This window comes from Lycium barbarum, chromosome 9 (assembly GCF_019175385.1).
Source record: "Lycium barbarum isolate Lr01 chromosome 9, ASM1917538v2, whole genome shotgun sequence".
NCBI lineage: Eukaryota > Viridiplantae > Streptophyta > Magnoliopsida > Solanales > Solanaceae > Lycium > Lycium barbarum.
In genome coordinates this window covers 12790303-12803794 of record NC_083345.1, presented here as the reverse complement: position 1 = coordinate 12803794, position 13492 = coordinate 12790303, and positions in this window count along the sequence as shown.

The window sequence follows — 13492 nt, the reverse complement described above, 5'->3', positions numbered from 1 at the left end:
CAGAGATCCATGAAAATTTCACATCAGATTTTTGATTTACCGCACAATGCGATGATTATTTTATCCTACAACCACTCCCATTGACTTGTCAAGTGGTGTTCTGCTACACATATTGCTTCAATAGTTTTAAAAAAAAAATGAAGTTAAACTACATATATAGTATTAAATTCAGTCAACAGAAGCACAAAAAGCCTCCAAAGTCCAAAGTCCAAAGTCCAAAGTAAAGATTATCATCTTTTTCTGTCCCAGGCATTGTAATAATAACCCTCTCTTCTAGTCTTTGCCGAAAGAGAACTAAAAAGAAAAGTTGACAATCCTTTACTTGATTTTTAAACTGAACAATATTTCCACTCTGGAGAAAAGGAAAGACATTAAGAAAAAAGAGTATTTCGTTAAATTGGCTAATCATTTTGTGTGGATGTGTGGACACACCAGGCGAGATAGGATTATGAATGAAGATATCCGGGATAAGGTGGGAGTGGCATCCGTGGAGGATAAGATGCGGGAAGCGAGACTGAGATGGTTTGGGCATGTGAGGAGGAGAGACAGAGATGCCCCAGCGAGGAGGTGTGAGAGGTTAGTTATGGATGGTTTCAGAAGAGGTAGAGGTAGGCCGAAAAAGTATTAGGGAGAGGTGCTTAGATAGGACATGGCGCAGTTCTAGCTTACCGAGGACATGACCTTAGATAGGAGGTTATGAAGGACTCAGATTAGGGTAGAAGGATAGTAAGTAGTCGCAGGTTTGATCTATAGTCTATTGTCCTTTGATTCTTGCTACTATATGTTGTTTCTTGTACTTCGATTATCTTATTTATCTGTGAGAGCTATTGCTTCCTTTTCTCAGACTGCTCTATCATGACTTTTTCGCTTTCTTTAGTTTCATTTTCATTTTGCTTTGAACTGCTTGTGCTTATCTGACCTTTTCTTGCTGTGTTTTCTCTTGAGCCGAGGGTCTTTTGAAAACAGCCTCCCTATCTTTCGAGATAGGGGTAAGGTCTGCGTACACTTTACCCTCTCCAGATCCCACATTGTGGGATTTCACTGGGTATGTTGTTGTTGGTTAATCAAGTTGAATGGGACCCTTCTCTTCCAAAATAAAGCTAAATTATCTGTATTTATCCTACGGCAGACAAAAAACTAATAGTATTTGTAGAAAAATTGAGTATCAAATTTGTTATCTATCAAGTTTTGAACCATACGTAACCGTCTGTGAAAATTTCTCGATTTTTCTTTTAAAGCTTTTAAAGAAAAATAAGTCTGGACCATTACTCCAAAACAACAAACAAAATATTTATTAACAGAAAAGAAGAAAGCAACTGAGATTTTGATAGGATAGGTCCATATGAGAGCTATCTTCGTTTGACTTTTCTTTTAATAGAAACAGAAACAGACTAATAAATGAGTGTTGCCTGCCTGCAATATGCAAATTTCTCTTCTTTCCTTGCATTTCTGTTACCCTCTCTCATGACTATGCCATTTATTTACTCAAAATGGATAATACACCTATCCCTTGACAATGAAATGTATTTGCACTAACCAAAAAAGAATTTGAATTACTTGGAATTCTATGGCTGATTTCATACGTTATTGATGAAGATTTTGCGTCTCCATCACATATACTGTCCACTATACAATATAATTCTGTGGTTAAGTTCACCTGCTAAGGCGAGATATGTAGTTTCACTCCTATAATTGCGTTGTTAACTCTGAACTATGAAGGCTCTCGATCACATGAATAGTTTAAATCAGTGGCGGAGCCAGGAATTTTATTAAGGGGTGTCAATTTTTTTTTTTAAAAAAGGCCTGAAGTCAAAAAAATAAGCATGTCGCCAACTGGGATCGAACACGCAACCTTGTTAGCCTGAACCTTTAACACCCCTCAACCACTCGGCTAAACCCTCAACTTATTACAAAAGATGTCAATAGTAATACATATATGTATCAAATCAGAATTTCACATACCTATACAACGTAATTTTCCGGCGAAGGGGTGTCGCTGACACCCCTCGGGACCAGGTAGCTCCGCCCCTGAGTTTAATGTGGTCATCGGTATGTGACTTGATGAAATGATCCAATTTGGCACATCAACATGACGTGACCTGATGGAACTTGAATGATCCAATTAGGCACATCAATATAACGTACCCTTCCCATTATTTGCAATGAAACATATCTATTGTCCACAATAAGCAAAAAGCTTACCTATCCAATATTCCAATGCCAATAGAGGAAGTTATGTTTTTACTTTTTAGTAATCACAATATTATGTGCAAACGACAATATGTAACACCTTTTAAGTTCTAGTAATTATAAACTAGCTTGCCATGAATTATTTGATTAGCTTATTACAATAAATCTTTTATTTCTAGAGATTTCTTCAATCACAACGAGATGAATTTCAACAATCTCACATCACAGACCTTTATGCCAAATTTACTTAATTTTCTTTTGGGTATATTGCCAAATTACTTAAGTAATAATGAAAGTACACGGCGTCTTGTACATGAAAATATTGAAGGCGTCACAGTGCACCCATTAATTTGGCTCGTGTTATATTTAATCCCCTAAACTATAACGAAAATTCCAATAATTGGCTGGTCTCTAAGGGGTTGTAAAAATTTCACTTCTAAAATACTCAAGTGGGTTCGATAAGCTACTCCTTGCAAAGTTTGAGTATATATTTATTCTAAGTCCAAATCCGTTAACACAAAAAAAAAGAAAAAGTAGTAGTAGTGAGTGTAATATTAATGGTATTTCATCGTCATGATAGAGAGGATAAAGGGAGAGACAGTGTGGGAGAAAGATTAATAGTAATATTTACATTATCTAAAAATACTGTATCTATTATTAATTTTTAATAAATATTATATTTAAACGCGTGACTAATAATATATATGTGAAGTTGAGAAGATATTCAAGCCAATTCCTACTCAAAAGAGGAAAGAAATAAAAGGAAACTTTTTTTTCTATGTTGGTTTTCGAGTGTGATTGGGATTTAGATCCTTTCCGGGAAAGGATTAGACCTAGTAGTATAAATACATGCTAGCTATGATTTATTAAGGATAGAACATAAAACCTAAGAGTATTCAATCTTGTAACTTACTTTCTCCCTTGATATTAATAAAAGTGTCGGCCGTTCTCCGTGGACTAGGATCACATCTATCCGAACCACGTTAATTACTGTGTTTCTATCATTTCCGCGCCAACAATTGGTATCAAGAGACTACAGGTTGTGAGATCTAGGAGACGAGGAGACTATGACATCTATGAAGTTTGAGGTAGCAAATTTTGATGGGCGAAGTAATAACTTCAACATCTGGAAGATCAAGATCATGGCGTTGTTACAGAGTAAAGGATCAGTCTATGCTTTGGACGACTTGTATCCCTAAAATACAAAAGAGGCCGAGAAGCAGAAGATTGAGATGGATGCGTTTAGCGCAATTCAATTATCCTTATTAGACAGCGTGTTATATGAAGTCAGTATCAAGAAAACAGCTGCAAGTTTGTGGAAGAAACTTGAAGATCTCTACCAAAAGAAATCAATAACAACTAGAATGTTGTTAAGGCAGCATTTAACACCTTCAAGATGGAGACAGGTAAAACTTTATAGGATCATCTTGATGCTTTTAATAAATTGGCTATGGATCTTACTCATGCTGATATTAAAGTGGGAGACGAAGAACTAGCGTGCACTCTACTATTTTCATTATCACCGGCGTACAAAGACGTAGTTAATTCAATGTTGTATAGTAAGGAGGTAGTCACGTTACAGATGGTAAGACATGCATTGGATACAGATGAATTAAGAAATCATATCAACAATGGTGAGAAAGAGGGCCATGGTGAGGGTTTGACAGTTAGAGGTCGCTCGAGCCAAAGAGGGAGAGGTAAATCAGTAACTAGGTCAAAGTCTAAGAAAAGGGTGAGTAGGAAGGATGTTGAATGTTGGGGTTTTCATCAAAAGGGTCACTTTGAGAGGGATTGCCCGAATAAGAAGATTGATAAAACAACAGCCAGTGCATCTACGGTTCATGTAGCTCGGACATCTGGAAAAGATTATGTGCTAACTGCTTCAACAGATGACATTCAGACACACAAGTGGATTTTAGATTCAGCTTGTACCTTTCACATGTGCTTCAGAAAGGATTGGTTTACTAGCAATGAGTAGACGAGTGGGATTATACTTATGGGTAATGATGCAGTATGTGAAATAGCAGGCATTAGTTCAGCCCTTATACAGTGTCATGACGGCATCATAAGAATATTGTCTAATGTTTGACATGTTCCTGATATGAAAAAGAATCTGATCTCTTTTGGTACTCTTGATGAGCTCGGATATAAGCATGCGGGTGAAGGTAGAATCTGCAAGGTGACCAAGGGTTCTCTGGTCATGTTAAAGGCCAAATTGGAGGGTAGTCTTTATGTACTTATGGGCAGCACCATTCTAGTTACTGCGAATATTGCAACCTCACATTTATCAGATGATGACAAGGATAAGATGTGGCATATGAGATTAGGTCACATGGGCGAGAGGAGGTTGGCAATTTTGAGCAACTGAAACCTTTTGAAAGGTGAGAAGATTAGTACACTTGATTTTTGTTAACATTGTGTCCTTGGAAAGAATAAACGGGTCAGCTTTAGCACAGGCAAGCATAAAACCGAAGGGGTACTTGACTATATTCATTCAGATTTATGGGGTCCATCTCAGGTTCCATCCAAGGGTGGAAAGAGGTGTCTTTTTACTTTCATTGATGATTTTTCACACAAGGTTTGGGTATACTTCTTAAAGGCTAAAAGTGATGTCTTTGAGAATTTAAAAAACTGGAAGACATTAATTAAAAATCAGTGTGATAGAAAGATTAATTGTCTTTGAATAGATAATGGCTTGGAGTTTTACAATGAAGAGTTTGACAATTTCTGCAAGATTCATGGTGTATAGAGACATAGAACTGTTAGGCATATCACCACAACATAATGGAGTAGCTGAAAGGATGAGTCGCACTCTTCTTGAGAAAGCACGATGTATGCTGTCTAATGCTAAGGTGCCTAAGGAGTTCCGGGCGGAAGCAGTAAATACTGCTTGTTATGTTGTTAATCGTTCTCCAGCGTCGATGATTGACTTCAAAACTCCAAATGAGGTATGGTCAGGTAAACTGTCTGATTACTCGTACTTAAGAATCTTTGGATGTCCCGCATATTATTATGTAAGTGATGGAAAACTAGAACCTAGACCTCAAATTTTTTTATTTATGGGATATGTTGAAGGGGTAAAAGGATATAGAATATGGAGTTTAGATCCTCTGAAGTTTGTAATCGGTAGAGATGTTACTTTTGATGAGGCCTCTATGCTTGATCCTAGAAAGACTTCTATTGAGTTTGAAGGACAGAAGTTCTTACACCAGAAACGGTAGAGGAAAATGTAAAACTCACCCAGTAGGAGGATCAAGTGACTCAGGTGGAGTTAGATAATGAAAAAGCTCACACAGTAGTACCTTAAGGTGAACCATATATTATAGCTACTGGAAGGGACAAATGAACTCCGAAGCCTAATCCAAAATATTATCCTCAGCTTTCGCAAGCTAATCTTGTGGCCGATGCATTAGCTACTGCCGAGGAGGAAATAAAGGATCTGGAACCCTCAAGCTATACAGAAGCTACTATGTGTGGTAAAACTGATCAATGACGTTTAGCTACGACCAAAGAGATGGAGTCTCTGCACAAGAACCAGATATGGGATTTGGTGAGTCTACCAAAGGGGAAGAGAACTGTTGGTTGCAAATGGGTCTTCAGAAAAAAAGATGGCATTCCGGGTGTAGAAGATGCAAGATACAAAGCGAGATTGGTTGCTAAGGGCTTTTGTCAGAAGGAGGGAATTGACTACAATGAAATTTTCTCACCAGTCTTGAAGCATAGCTCAATTCGTTTGTTACTAGCATTGGTTGCCTATTATGGCTTGAAGCTTCATCAGCTTGATGTCAAAACTGCATTCTTACATTGTGAATTTGAAGAGGTGATATTTATGAAACAGTCCGTGGGTTTCCTTATTGAAGGAAAAGAAGACCGGGTTTGTCAGTTGAAGAAATCTTTATATGGTTTGAAACAGTCACCACGACAGTGGTACAAGAGATTTGATGCATTCATGATTACTAAAGGTTTCTCGAGAAATGCATTTGATAGCTGCGTGTATCACATGACGGTATCTGGTAATTCAAATATTTATTTACTGTTATATATTGATGATATGCTTATTGCTGCTAATAGTATGATAGAGATAAATGATTTGAAGAAACTGCTAAGTAAGGAGTTTGACATGAAATATTTAGATGAAGCTAAGAAAATCCTTGGAATGGAGATTCACAGGAAGAACGGTGAGGTACATCTTTCACAAAAAAAATATATTGAGAAGGTAGTTCAGAGGTTTGGCATGAATAAATGTAAACCCGTTACTTTACTGTTAGCACAACATTTCAGAATTTCTTCTTTGATGGCACCGCAATCAAAGGAAGAGGTGGAGTACATGTCAAAAGTTCCTTATTCTAGTGCAGTCGGTAGCATTATGTATGCTATGGTTTGCACTCGGCCTGATATTGCTCAAGCAGTGAGTGTGGTAAGTCGATTCATGTCTAATCCGGGTAAGACATATTGAGAAGCAATTAAGTGGATATTGAGATATCTTAAAGGTTCTTCGAATGTTGGTCTAACTTTTTGTAGGATCAGAAATGAAGGCTTCTGGGTCCTTGGTTATGTGGATTCTGATTTTGCAGGTGATCTTGATAGAAGGAGATCAACAACGGGCTATATCTTTACTCTTGAAGGTAGTGCCATAAGTTGGAAGGCAACTTTCCAGTCTATAGTTGCTTTGACCACAACAGAAACTGAATATATGGCAGCAACAGAAGCAGTAAAGGAGGCTATATGGTTGAAAGGTTTGGTGTCGGAATTGAGTAGGGTTCAACATGAAACTCTAAAATGTGCTAGCTAGAGTACTATTCACTTGATAAAAAATCAGAGATTTCATGATCGCGCCAAACACATTGATATCAGATTCCATTTTATTCGTGATGTTGTTGAACAAGGCACAGTTAAGGTCTTGAAGGTTGACACAAAGGACAACGCATCGGATATGTTGACTAGGGTGGTTGCTCTTGTCAAGTTCAGTCATTGTATGAATTTGGCAGGAGTTCGCATCAACTGATGCATCAGGGTGGAGAACGGCAGGGCAAGGTAGAGCTACTAGTATGTACAAGGTTTCGGTTAGTGTCTCTTGTTTCCTACACGGAGTTAGCTCATGTAGGCTAAGAGACATTTGCCGGAATGACGTTCATAAGGAAGCTCGAAATTCATCTCAAGGTTGAGATTGTGAAGTTGAGAAGATATTCAAGCCAATTCCTACTCAAAAGAGGAAAGAAATAAAAGGAAACTTTTTTTCTTTGTCGGTTTTCGAGTGTGATTGAGATTTAGATCCTTTCTAGGAAAGGATTAGACCTAGTAGTATAAACACATGCTAGCTAGGATTTATTAAGGACAAAATATATAACCTAAGAGTATTCAATCTTGTAACTTACTTTCTCCCTTGATATTAATAAAAGTGCCGGCCATTCTCCGTGGACTAGGATCACATCGATCCGAACCACATTAATTACTGTGTTTTTATCGTTTCCGCGTCAACAATGTATTTCAACACAAATCACAACAGTGAAATTTTTTCGATTTTTTGAATCCTCTTACTAGAATTTCAAAACATCGCCATCCACGGAAAGGGTGGGGGTGCTCGGGAGAAAGAATAATATTTACATAGAAGCAAGAACCTAAATATGGTGCAAGAATCAGTTAAGAGGACCACTCTAGTAGTATCAGTCTACTCCTAGTCTATATATACAAATATATATCACCATCTTGTTTCTTCAACCTTCTCTATCTTGTGCCAGCCATTTCGTTATCAGTTTAGGACCACACCAATATTGCCAGGCTCCCTCATGTGTGTACTCAGTTCATATATACAAATCAAATATATTTATATTTACGTAACTTTTTTATATATAGCTACGGTTTAGGGGTCGTAGGTGCTAATGGAGACACCATTGGTGTTAATTCTTGTGGCTTTATCACTAAAGGACATTGTTGTGGAGTGGTAAGTACTCCTTCATACTTAATTATAAGAATAACTTTCGGGTTTGAGCCTTCAAACAGAGTCGTCTCTAGTAGGAAACGTTTTATCCTCTAAAGTAGACTTTTCAGTGTGAATTCAGATCAATTGCGCCTCAAAGCGGGTACTGAACACTAATTGAAAAAATAAAATAAAAAAAATCAAGTGGCTTTGCTTTTACAGCTCGTTAAACCATAAAACTTTAAAAAGTATATGGGTAGTTTGATCTTTATTTATTTTTCTTATTCGTTCGTGATTCTTTTACAGCTCCAACTGATCTTTTTCTTAAGGTTTTTTAAAATGTTAAGTAATTATTTTTTTGGTTGATGTTGAAGATGGGGAGGGGAAACAGGGAAGAAAGAGTCCGCTAAACTCGAATATTGAACCCGTGACATACAATATGACAGTTCTACTGGTAGCTACTAGTCAATTCACTTCTTAAAAAGTCAAATTACCTATCAGTTAATCGTGATTAAGTGATATATACTCACTATTTAAAGAAATCCTTATTTTTATATATGGTTAAAAAAAGATAAAGGTTTTACATGAGGAGAATTTCCTAAGAATTACGACTGGCAGCAGCTATCGTATAATATTGGAGCATAATTATATTGCATAATTTTCTTAAAACAAACACCACACCAAGAGATCTAAGTTTGCTACAAAAAAGTCAGAGCCTTTTGGGGTTGTAGGACATAGATTTCAAGTGGAAACAAGAAATGAGAGTCATTTTATAAAGGCCTCTTAATTGAATCATACGTGTGTGTGTATATATATATATATATATATATTTTTTTTTTTTTTTTTAAAATGTATAAGAAGATTATCATCTTATATATCGAGTATGACCTATGTGTTTTTTTAAACGAATTATTATCCTACAAAATTTAATTTTATGACATTAGTCCCAAGTCGAGACCAACCAAATTTTCTTAGTTAATCGAACATTATTTTATCTACTGGGGCCGCATCATATTAGTAGACACGTTGTTGGTTTGAAGAAGTCGTCATGCAAAATGTGTTGCAAATTCTACTAGGAGTCTAGCACTTTTTTGTTTAACACTAGGTTAATTACGACTCATCAACCACTTTTTTGTTTAACACTAGGTTAATCACAACTCATCAACACTAATTTGTAATGTACAACCTACCGTATAGTTTATTTCCTAGCTAGTTAAATTCCCAGGAAGGAGGGCCGAAGTGCACAAATAACCAATTTGAGGATCACTATTTAATGTATAGCCAAAATTCATAAATTTTTATAAGTTTAGCCGATTCACAATCAACTTCAGATTCATAGGATTGAAATTGAGAAAATCTGGGATTTGGCGCGATAGTTCCAAATTTCAGACATACGAGTTTGGAAGTTGAAAATTCTAGATCTAAAGTTTGGCTCGGTAATCCCAAACTTAATGTCACGCCAAACTTCATATAAAATGTTTAAAAGTTTTGTCGTGCAGTTCAAACTTCGAACATGTAGGCCTAAAGTTAAGCTTGACACTCCCCAACTTCAAACTTGTACGTTTGATGTTTGAACTAAGTAGGCGTTTGGACATGCGATTTCATCTCACGAGATGAAATCATGAGACGAAATCAGCATTTGGACAGGCGATTTAATCTCTGATTTCATCTCATGAGATGAAATCCCAAATCATCCAAAAAGGCATGATTTGGGATTTGAAATCATGATTTCAAAAAATATAAATGTAAAATTTGACCCATACGTTTATATTTTGTAAAAAAAGACCCATAAGTTGGTGGATATATTTACTAATCATGTTTACCAACCATTTATATTAAATATTAATCTGCAAGTTGGTAAAATATTTTCAACAATTAATTACTCCCACTATTACATTACTATTCATGTTAAATTTTCCTTTTTATTGAACTAAAGTTTGATCAATTGATGTTGTATTTTTTTACAAAAGCCTTCTAGTAACGTATTAATTTTATTATGAACTATGATTTACTCATTTGGTAAGATTGTATAAGAATTGGGAAAATTTTGATGGTTTTTACAACTTGTGGGGGGTTTTTATGTTTATAAAAAAAACTGCAACTTAAGAAATTCAAATTGCATGTCCAAACATGATTTCATCTCATTAGATGAAATCATGTCCAAACGGCTCCTAACTATGTTGCTTCTCTTTTGCACCTTCAAGCTCTTTTTTCTTTTTCAACGGCCTTTTTCTCCAGATTTTGACATGCTTATATCCTGTTACACCATAAAAATAGTCCATATATATACCCCATCATATGGCATATTCATACATGTATAGACTATAGTCGTTACAAACAACATAAACAAACAGATAATTAACCAATGTACACTCGGGACATTCATAGACACTGAATGTGTGTATGTGATGAAGCATAACTTTACAGAATGGTAAAAGACAAAGAAACTTGCATGTTATCAGATTAACGAGGCATTCGTAGTGTTCTGCCGTATTAAATTAAAGGATTTGAAGATGAAGTAGAAGCGGAGGAGAAGCATTTTTGCCAATACTGATTGCAGATTAAATATTTAAAAAAAAAAAACTAAATATAGCTTAAATAACAGGGTAAAAACTGACCACCACATGAAATTATTACAGCAACGAGATCTTAGGATAAAAATCTAACGGACCAAATGAGCTATTAGAAAAGGTTTAAAGGTTGAATTAATCATCAAAAAAAGAAATTCGGATACATTCTGATAAAAATTGAACTTGATAAAATTAGAAAAAAAAATTACAGAGTATTAACCAATGAATTTTTTTATCAACACCATGTTAACTTTTTCTATATGGAAGGCCACACGAAAGGTAAATGCATGAAGGAGGACAGACAACACGGTAACTTATTTTCCATATGTGGGATAAATGATATCAATTCTGTTACAGAAAGATACGAGATTAAAACTTAATGCTCTAAATGTTTTTCGTGTCATAAGAATCTAATTCTAAATAAGGGGGATTAATCAGTACTGTTAAGTCCGACGAACATCCTTAATTACTTGTGGCCTTGTGGCTTAAAACTAATGAAAAATTTGAAGGAAAGTCTTCCGAATTATAATTAATATCAGGGTACCCCCCGGCCCCACAACCCCACCATTATTTTTTTTTAATTATTTTTTTGGGATTAGGCAATTTACAAGATAGCTTTCATTTTATGAGCGGCTGACAAATAGTTGCGACTTGCGAGACAACAATCACAGTAACTAAAAAACAAGAACTTGTATGTCAAACTTTGTTGAAATATGTAAATAAGGACTTAAAAATACTCTAACGGCTTAATTTTTTTGATGAAAGTAATTACATTATTCAATATGATACCAGAGCATCCATAAATGCTTTGTTTTGGAGAGTATAGACTACAATTAACACTCTCATTTTTGCATGATTTAAATGGAAAATGTTATTGATCAAGAGTCCAAGACAACATAATTGGATATGATGGTGCAAGTTTCTTATGAAGATAGCTGGGAAGCTAGAACATTATGATTATGCATATACCAATAATCTCCTTATTTAGTTTTGAAATATTCTAAAAAAGATTAATAGTTTTCACTCTAAACAATAAATACCGCCAATATTCTCCTTATTTGATTTTTTTTCCTTATCCCATCTAACTTTATGTTTCATTATCGAAATCGTCGGATTTGATAGAGCCCAATGATGTCTAGCCATTTGTGGTTCGCTATTTATTATATTGAGGCTATGTGTTATATTCTCACTTTTTCTAGACTATATAATATATATATATATCTTTAAAAGGCAAGAATATATCAATTCGAAAGTCCTAATTATGTTTTACTAGAGCTTTAGAGTTAGATTCCTGCATATATAATTAATGCATCTTCTCATCCCAACAAATTAATCACCTAATTTGTCATCTGATACTATATGCTCCGGAGCATATAGTATAAGATGATAAAATCCCCTGAAAAATCACCAAAGATTTTATAGTTTATTTTCCTCAATATTGGTTAAAACCAAAAATGTATGCACACGTTTCCGCTAGGGAATCATAGCATATAATAGATTAATCATTGAATTAAACTGTTTAATTGACGCAGTAAATTTATCTACTTTAATTTCTTAAGTGTTTATGTGTTATTGGACTTTAACATAATAAAATCGATACTAAGTGATCTTCTAACGGCCAAAGTGCATCTTTGAGGAATATGGCAACCAATGGAATATGTTCCAGGAATGAAAAAAGAAAACCTATAGAAAAATTGTGAAAGGGAAAAGAAAGATAAAATAAAGAAAAAGAGGAATTTTCGTAAAAAAGAAGATTTTTCATCTGGAAGCTCTAACATCATTAACACATAAATCTTGAAAGTTTAGGCAGATGCGACTAATCATGTTTAGAGGAATCATCCTACAGTATCTCTCTCCTAATCCCCTTTTATCGCAATACACGCATTTACCGTTATAACAAATACTTATATAATTACTGTATGTCACATTTAGTAGGTAATTACATATAAATTTCTTGATAAAATTAATTGATAATCTGATAAAAATAATACAACTAACATACTACCATAAATTGAAATTCACTAATAAAATAAATTGTTTTACTCTATCGATATTTATAACTTAAATCCTAATTCTAATTAATGTCAGTGCTGGCTTTGGCATATATCCTCGTAATAATTCAAGTCTAGCTAGCTAGGCTCTATACAAGGAACAAAATGACATAGAAGAATAATTAATTAATTAATTAATATTAGTATTAGTATTAGTCTTGAATTGTATATATGAACTACCTCATTTAGAAGATTAATTGTTTGAGGAGAACCACTTCTATTTATTTATGTTGGGTTAGAACAATTACTTTTATTTTTTATGTTTTAAATTTAAAATAAGAGAATTTCAAGGAGATATCACTATTTTTTTTTACTACTTTTACAGTTTAATTACTAACACAAGTCATTCTCTTGATTGTCTGCATCAGGTCGTATGTGTTAAGAAAGCCATAAATTAAACCAGCTGTCACCAACGTGCATCTATCCACATATCATGAGAAGTAAGTATCCTACAAATGGCAATTCTGGAGGAAAGTGCCATCGAAACTGAACAAAAGAAAAACAGCTAATGAGGAATGTCTTAAATGCACATTACTTTTTATTAACAATAATCTTGTCTGGTTAAGATGCTCCTTCCGTTTCTTCTTTTATCTTAATTAATCTTTTCCTTCATCAAGCCATGGAAAAATATGGTCCCCTACGAAAAAAAAAAACTTATTGCATTTACAATAATTGGGTAACGTATATGTGTCTGTACATAAATGTTTTTTCCACTTAACTATGAATAATTGATTTATATAATATTACTGAATTAAATTACTTAA